Source organism: Schistocerca nitens, chromosome 3, assembly GCF_023898315.1.
Source record: "Schistocerca nitens isolate TAMUIC-IGC-003100 chromosome 3, iqSchNite1.1, whole genome shotgun sequence".
Taxonomy (NCBI): domain Eukaryota; kingdom Metazoa; phylum Arthropoda; class Insecta; order Orthoptera; family Acrididae; genus Schistocerca; species Schistocerca nitens.
In genome coordinates, this window is record NC_064616.1 from 644,387,245 (window position 1) to 644,396,183 (window position 8,939).

Here is an 8,939-nt window from a genome sequence, read left to right on the forward strand (position 1 = left end):
GCAACATACCTAGAGCATTTCACAATGACGTCTCAAGGTGTGAGCACCATTGCGGATGCTCAGGGTTTCTGTGCTGGTGAACGTAGACAGTTCACATTCAAAGATGTTGCATTTGTAGAGTACACACAAGATGCTGGAATAATAGGGACATTCTCAGCAAACATTGCGTCACCAAGGTCTTTCAGGTATGTGATGTGTGCTAAGACATGGAAGAGTGCAAAGTGGTTAACACATTTCTACCATGGAATTCACTGGGATGATCCTGGCATACCCTATAAAGATATGACGACGGCGCTTAAATTATTCGATCACGTGGGTACTATCATCTACGTAAACGGGAAGGAGAAGATCTTATGGATGCGCCTAACATTTAAGTTTGCTGCTATTCAAGACCTGGAATTCTACGGGTGCCCTTCTCTCAATCGACTCAAGAACATGGATGAAAAAAGTGTTGCTGTGTCTTCATATGAAATGTAAAATTACTTTTAAGTTGGATGAAAAATAAATGAATTTTTGCCTCACAACTTCTGTGTTCTTCTTTCTCAACCCTGTTCCCGCTGTGACAGGGTACAGTTTTTTAACCACGTGCTGTGTCTGTGGTTTTCTTCAATCACAGGAGATATAATTTTAGACATTCCTGCTATAAATCTTAGGAAGCGGACACTGTCACATGCCTCCTGCTCCCATAACCCAATTTGTGCTGCACGATAGGCGTAATTCCATGTAACCATTCTACAGATTTTGTTACCTCCCATCTTAAACTTCACCTCCTTAATAGCACTCATCTTCAGCAAAAGTAATGTCATTTGAGTCATGCACAGCTTTTTATATATATAAACATATATAATGCTATAGGTATATGGTTTTTTGTAAATAACAACAAAGATGTATGGTGTCTAATTTTTTCTTGGTTTATTCAGTTCACACAAATACAGTATAGTTATTGAGGTACAATATAATTCTTGAGGTACAATATAGTATTCTTGAGGTACAAATTGACTCTGCTATTCAAATGCAGAAATATTTTTAACTTACACGCTACGCCTGTAACACTGGTACGAAATTTTTTTATATAAATGTATGCTAAGAACTAATGCGGAGATACTTTCTTTACTACAATAACTAAATTCCACAGCCCCCCAGTAGCAGGGCTTTTACAATAATTTTGATGGACTGCGCACGTTTAGAATCTAATTTCAACAGTCCACAATAGCAAAGGTTTTTAAAATAACAATTCTGATGGACTGTGAGCTATATGCACTTACAAACTATTCTGACTTGAATGGCTAACAAGAGGTGAAAAACTTAAAAGCTATTCTATTTACAACACGCACATGGTGCATAAATATATAATTTTTTTTCTATTTCTTGTTTTCTTATATTTTTTTTATTTCTTTCACACACATGATGTGTATATATAAACATGAATTTTGTTTTATATATATATATACGCACAAAGTTACACTATGATGAAACGGTCATTCTACTACTCTGCAGACTTTCTCTCTCTCGCTCTCTTGTGGGGCGGTGGTTGGAAATTAATGTTGTTATTTAAATGAATTGTAATGTAGATGCAATTCCCGGCCGATGCACCATATGTGGGGCGGCTGGTGGAATTTATGTTGTTTAAAATGTTCCTATTATTTACGCTGTCTTTTGCCATTCTCAACACTGGCTCTCTAACTACAATATTGGCAACCAGAAAGTGATTAGCAGAATGTGAAGCCTGTAATTAGATTTCCTAGTGCCCACTTCATCTGAGAAATACACTTATAGCTGCAGCTTATAGCTCTGAGAAATTAGGAGATTGTCTGGGATTCATAATCAAAAAAACCATTTTCTAAAAATTGTTCAGTATATTCTGAAAGTCACAGATCAAAAATAGGAATCCACACAATCCAACTACCAGAGCAGTTCAGAGTCTAATGCGCTGATGCAACTATAACTGTCCAAATTAAATGTTTAAGTGAATGCTCGCCATAATTTGATGATAATCTTCATCAAACGCCACGCTAAATAATGGTAGAATGTCTGTCCCGCGACGGCACGTGAAAAAACGACATACGCAAACTGAAGATAGATAATTGAAGTCATCCCAGAATTAACACTTCACTCAAAAATGATTTCATGGTTACGCATATCCCGAGTAACTTAATACGGCATCCGAGGCTGTTTATAGCAATGATACCGACGCGACGCGACTCCCGACGCAGATGGTGTGCTATTCAGCGTCTGGAGAGAACTGGGGCCTTTCTTCCTCGCGCAGCGTTCTTATATATAAAGCCGCGGTGCGGACGGCTAAGGGAACGGCTGATCAAATCGGCTCTCCCGACTAGCCGCTGGGCTAGTAATGCACCACATTAAGTTATTGAATAAATCATCGCTTCCTTTGCTGATGGCCGATGAAGCTGTCAATTTAACTGTGCAATCAGCACACAGGTAAGTAATCATAATAAAAGTCTGACGTGGCTAAGTAAAATATTTTGGGCGAGAGAATTAATTTAATTACACTACACGCAGTAGACGAGCTCTGAACTTGCCCTTTGGAGATACGCTATCGCTATAGTTTTATAGTTATTCAAATGAAACTTCTCACATCTTTATGGTTATAGCGGATCACCATTCTACTTAAATATAAAACATCCTAGCCTTATTTAATAGCCTACTTAATCTATCTTGCTTCCTTAATTTTTAAGACAAAAAACAGAAAATTATGAATTTCAACAAAAATTTTAATTTGTGAGATCCAAAGTACTGTTTCTATTAAATTATTATGGAAAAGGAATCTAAATATAAATTTTTAAGCCTCTAGCTCTTTTTTGTTGCGCCGTTGATTTTTACAGAATAACGTCCCAGTTTCGAAACTGGTTAAAGTTATTGAACTGATATTTAACACATATTGATTTAGTATTACTCCTGACATGCTAGAACCGTTTCAGGTTATTTACTTGATTTTAAAAGTATTGCGCAACATTTGTGACGTCAGAGCTAGTTACAGCGGACTGGCTGGCACACAATGAAAAGACTGATGTGAATTTACTACGGCGTGAGTAGGCTGCTTCCCTACACTCTCTCCACTATCACTCAATCAGAGTCCCCTACCCTTTCCCTCGCTACAAGTGAGTGGTCTGAGTACGGGCGAATTTCAGTCCCGTCATCACAAATTACCCTTTTACAGTCATGAGGCAACAGACCGATTTTAGACTGTAGTACACTGTACACCTCATGTCTTCTCGATCGAATACTGGTCTGCCGTACCATATTCGGTGGTTGCGGTGCAGAACCACGAACACCACTGTACAGGCATCACAAATAGTCTTCGGTGGAGAGGGCTCTCGATGCCATGCAACGCACACCCTTAGCCCGCCTCTGGGTGGCACCTTCCAATGTGCGATACACATACATTTTTGAGCGTAGACCTACAAACTCCACAATCGGCAATCCATTCGACTCGTCCTTTATAAGACCGATAACCTTCTTGTTCTGTGGAACAATTATTATCGGCCGTGTATGAGGACATGACGAATTCATTACCATGGCACCTAATTACTTCGTATGGATCGCAGTTCTTCACCCAATAGATGAAGCTATCTGTATCCATATAAAGTAATTTAGGATCTGCGAAATGAGTTTTCGCAAACTCATAATGAAAGTGGTACATGTGGCGTTTGGATAGATCTAGTATCCACGTCCCCACATAAATAGGTTTCGTAAACTCTACTGCAGTCTCCCCCATCTCCACAGCAACAAAGTTCTAATATGGTGACCCGCTTAAAATTTGGTCTGGAAATGCATTTCCTTACACCATAACGCCCATCCCATTCGGTTTCTAATCAAAATCTCTCGTCGTTTCCTCAAATTCTCCATTGTTTTACCGAAAATTGAATTATTCATCAATTTATAAAAATCTTTCTCAAAGTCTCAAACCACGGAAGCTCTCTGTCTCGTATTCAAATCAATACACTCCTTCAACCAGGGGGACTGCTTGAAGGAGATAGCCCAGGTGATTCTAACCAGCTCCATACCCAAGCTGAGGCATTGCTAGAGGTTACGATGGGACTGCAACTGCTGTGTTCGGATGCAGGGTGAGTTGGCATCCCTTCGCTCCCAGCTTAGGCAGTGTTGGCTTCGGTCACACAGCTTGAGGCTGTTGCCAATGGGCATCACTGTGGGGGTCCGGATGGGGGTTTGCCGGGGACGGCCAGCTCGTCCCACGCATCCTCCGATCGGACTACGACTATGGTTGCCCGGGATACTGCCCGCATTGAGGCTGATCCCTCACCTGTGGTAGAGTGGGAGGTCGTCTCAAGGTGTGGCAGGGGGCGAAAGACATTCCGGAGGGCTGAACGGAAGGCCTCTCCAGTTTGTCTGACGAACCGGTTTCAGGCTCTGTCTCAGGCTGATACTGACCTTCGGCCTGACATGGCTGCTTGTCCTGTTCCAGAGGTTGCCCCTCAGTCTGCAAGATCCGGGCGGTTGCAGAGGGTGGGCTTACTGATAGTTGGGAGCTCCAACGTCAGGCGCGTAATGGGGCCCCTTAGGGAAATGGCAGCAAGAGAGGGGAAGAAAACCAATGTGCACTCCGTGTGCATACCGGGGGGAGTCATTCCAGATGTGGAAAGGGTCATTCCGGATGCCATGAAGGATACAGGGTGCACCCATCTGCAGGTGGTCGCTCATGTCGGCACCAATGATGTGTATGGCTATGGATCGGAGGAAATCCTCTCTGGCTTCCAGCGACTATCTGATTTGGTGAAGACTGCCCGTCTCGCTAGCGGGATGAAAGCAGAGCTCACCATCTGCAGCATCGTCGACAGGACTGACTGCGGACCTTTGGTACAGAGCCGAGTGGAGGGTCTGAATCAGAGGCTGAGACGGTTCTGCGACCGTGTGGGCTGCAGATTCCTCGACTTGCGCCATAGGGTGGTGGGGTTTCGGGTTCCGCTGGATAGGTCAGGAGTCCACTACACGCAACAAGCGGCTACACGGGTAGCAGGGGTTGTGTGGCGTGGGCTGGGCGGTTTTTTAGGTTAGATGGCCTTGGCAAGTACAGAAAGGGCAACAGCCTCAACGGGTGCGGGGCAAAGTCAGGACATGCGGGGACCAAGCAGCAATCGGTATTGTAATTGTCAACTGTCGAAGCTGCGTTGGTAAAGTACCGGAACTTCAAGCGCTGATAGAAAGCACCGAAGCTGAAATCGTTATAGGTACAGAAAGCTGGCTGAAGCCAGAGATAAATTCTGCCGAAATTTTTACGAAGGTACAGACGGTGTTTAGAAAGGATAGATTGCATGCAACCGGTGGTGGAGTGTTCGTCGCTGTTAGTAGTAGTTTATCCTGTAGTGAAGTAGAAGTGGATAGTTCCTGTGAATTATTATGGGTGGAGGTTACACTCAACAACCGAGCTAGGTTAATAATTGGCTCCTTTTACCGACCTCCCGACTCAGCAGCATTAGTGGCAGAACAACTGAGAGAAAATTTGGAATACATTTCACATAAATTTTCTCAGCATGTTATAGTCTTAGGTGGAGATTTCAATTTACCAGATATAGACTGGGACACTCAGATGTTTAGGACGGGTGGTAGGGACAGAGCATCGAGTGACATTATACTGAGTGCACTATCCGAAAATTACCTCGAGCAATTAAACAGAGAACCGACTCGTGGAGATAACATCTTGGACCTACTGATAACAAACAGACCCGAACTTTTCGACTCTGTATGTGCAGAACAGGGAATCAGTGATCATAAGGCCGTTGCAGCATCCCTGAATATGGAAGTTAATACACTCCTGGAAATTGAAATAAGAACACCGTGAATTCATTGTCCCAGGAAGGGGAAACTTTATTGACACATTCCTGGGGTCAGATACATCACATGATCACACTGACAGAACCACAGGCACATAGACACAGGCAACACAGCATGCACAATGTCGGCACTAGGACAGTGTATATCCACCTTTCGCAGCAATGCAGGCTGCTATTCTCCCATGGAGACGATCGTAGAGATGCTGGATGTAGTCCTGTGGAACGGCTTGCCATGCCATTTCCACCTGGCGCCTCAGTTGGACCAGCGTTCGTGCTGGACGTGCAGACCGCGTGAGACGACGCTTCATCCAGTCCCAAACATGCTCAATGGGGGACAGATCCGGAGATCTTGCTGGCCAGGGTAGTTGACTTACACCTTCTAGAGCACGTTGGGTGGCACGGGATACATGCGGACGTGCATTGTCCTGTTGGAACAGCAAGTTCCCTTGCCGGTCTAGGAATGGTAGAACGATGGGTTCGATGACGGTTTGGATGTACCGTGCACTATTCAGTGTCCCCTCGACGATCACCAGTGGTGTACGGCCAGTGTAGGAGATCGCTCCCCACACCATGATGCCGGGTGTTGGCCCTGTGTGCCTCGGTCGTATGCAGTCCTGATTGTGGCGCTCACCTGCACGGCGCCAAACACGCATACGACCATCATTGGCACCAAGGCAGAAGCGACTCTCATCGCTGAAGACGACACGTCTCCATTCGTCCCTCCATTCACGCCTGTCGCGACACCACTGGAGGCGGGCTGCACGATGTTGGGGCGTGAGCGGAAGACGGCCTAACGGTGTGCGGGACCGTAGCCCAGCTTCATGGAGACGGTTGCGAATGGTCCTCGCCGATACCCCAGGAGCAACAGTGTCCCTAATTTGCTGGGAAGTGGCGGTGCGGTCCCCTACGGCACTGCGTAGGATCCTACGGTCTTGGCGTGCATCCGTGCGTCGCTGCGGTCCGGTCCCAGGTCGACGGGCACGTGCACCTTCCGCCGACCACTGGCGACAACATCCATGTACTGTGGAGACCTCACGCCCCACGTGTTGAGCAATTCGGCGGTACGTCCACCCGGCCTCCCGCATGCCCACTATACGCCCTCGCTCAAAGTCCGTCAACTGCACATACGGTTCACGTCCACGCTGTCGCGGCATGCTACCAGTGTTAAAGACTGCGATGGAGCTCCGTATGCCACGGCAAACTGGCTGACACTGACGGCGGCGGTGCACAAATGCTGCGCAGCTAGCGCCATTCGACGGCCAACACCGCGGTTCCTGGTGTGTCCGCTGTGCCGTGCGTGTGATCATTGCTTGTACAGCCCTCTCGCAGTGTCCGGAGCAAGTATGGTGGGTCTGATACACCGGTGTCAATGTGTTCTTTTTTCCATTTCCAGGAGTGTAGGAATATAAAAAAAGGAAGGAAGGTTTATCTGTTTAGCAAGAGTAATAGAAGGCAGATTTCAGACTACCTAACAGATCAAAACGAAAATTTCTGTTCCGACACTGACAATGTTGAGTGTTTATGGAAAAAGTTCAAGGCAATCGTAAAATGCGTTTTAGACAGGTACGTGCCGAGTAAAACTGTGAGGGACGGGAAAAACCCACCGTGGTACAACAACAAAGTTAGGAAACTACGGCGAAAGCAAAGAGAGCTTCACTCCACGTTTAAACGCAGCCAAAACCTCTCAGACAAACAGAAGCTAAACGATGTCAAAGTTAGCGTAAGGAGGGCTATGCGTGAAGCGTTCAGTGAATTCGAAAGTAAAATTCTATGTGCCGACTTGACAGAAAATCCTAGGAAGTTCTGGTCTTACGTTAAATCAGTAAGTGGCTCGAAACAGCATATCCAGACACTCCGGGATGATGATGGCATTGAAACAGAGGATGACACGCGTAAAGCTGAAATACTAAACACCTTTTCCAAAGCTGTTTCACAGAGGAAGGCCGTACTGCAGTTCCTTCTCTAAATCCTCGCACAAACGAAAAAATGGCTGACATCGAAATAAGTGTCCAAGGAATAGAAAAGCAACTGGAATCACTCAACAGAGGAAAGTCCACTGGACCTGACGGGATACCAATTCGATTCTACACAGAGTACGCGAAAGAGCTTGCCCCCCTTCTAACAGCCGTGTACCGCAAGTCTCTAGAGGAACGGAGGGTTCCAAATGATTGGAAAAGAGCACCCAAAGATAATGAAGGCTCGTTTCTTCAACACCAGACTCAACTTTGGGGGGGGGGGGGCATAATTCAATGCAAAGCACCGCATTGCATTATATGGCGGGATACCGCGGATCATTGACTACCTCGAGGAGCTCTGTTTCCACGACAGGAAGGCACGCGCTTAGAAATCCAACAGTTCGCGGTACCCTCCTGCCGGGTTGTCGATTCTGGTGAACGACATTCGCTCCTCAAAGGCGTCAGCAATCAGCGAGTACTCTAACTGCGGTGTGGTATCACTGACCTGATGTCCTTCACTAAAAGGACGGGGGAGGGAACTGCCTCTAGGCAAATGACCTTCTCTATTACTAATACTGTAACTGGAACGAGTCGATGGAGTTGGCGAGGTAGACATGGGTGCACGCTGTACCTCATGTGACGGCACAGCAGGAGACGCTGCTGAATCGAGCCGCTGCCTGAGGGAGGCCCATGGACGCCAGAGCGACGCTGTGGCAGCCGCGGAGCCGGGGCAGGGTCGGGGCCCGGGGCAGCGGCGGCGGCGGACGATTCCCGAGCGGTGCCCTTATAAGCGAGGCGTGCCTTTCCGGACGCCGCTTTGATGAGGAGGACGGTTTAGTCACCACCGGTATGCGCCCCACACCGTGTTGAGACGCGGCCGCTGTACAAGGAGAAGAAGATATAAAATAAATAAAAGTTAAGTACACTGTTTCCCGCTGCTGGAACGGTGAAAGAAAGAATTCTGAAGATCACATGGTTATAAGCTGCGTGAGTAATTACCTTTTTCGCTCTGGCTCCAGGGCATAAGCAATTGATGAGGCGACTCCACTGCACCCTCAAAAAAACATTGCAATTATCGTGCAGCAGAGCGAGATATGAGCGCCTTTGTAGGTCCTCGCCTACAACAACAAGAAACAAGATATACAAATCGATTTGTTAGGGAAAAAAATTATAT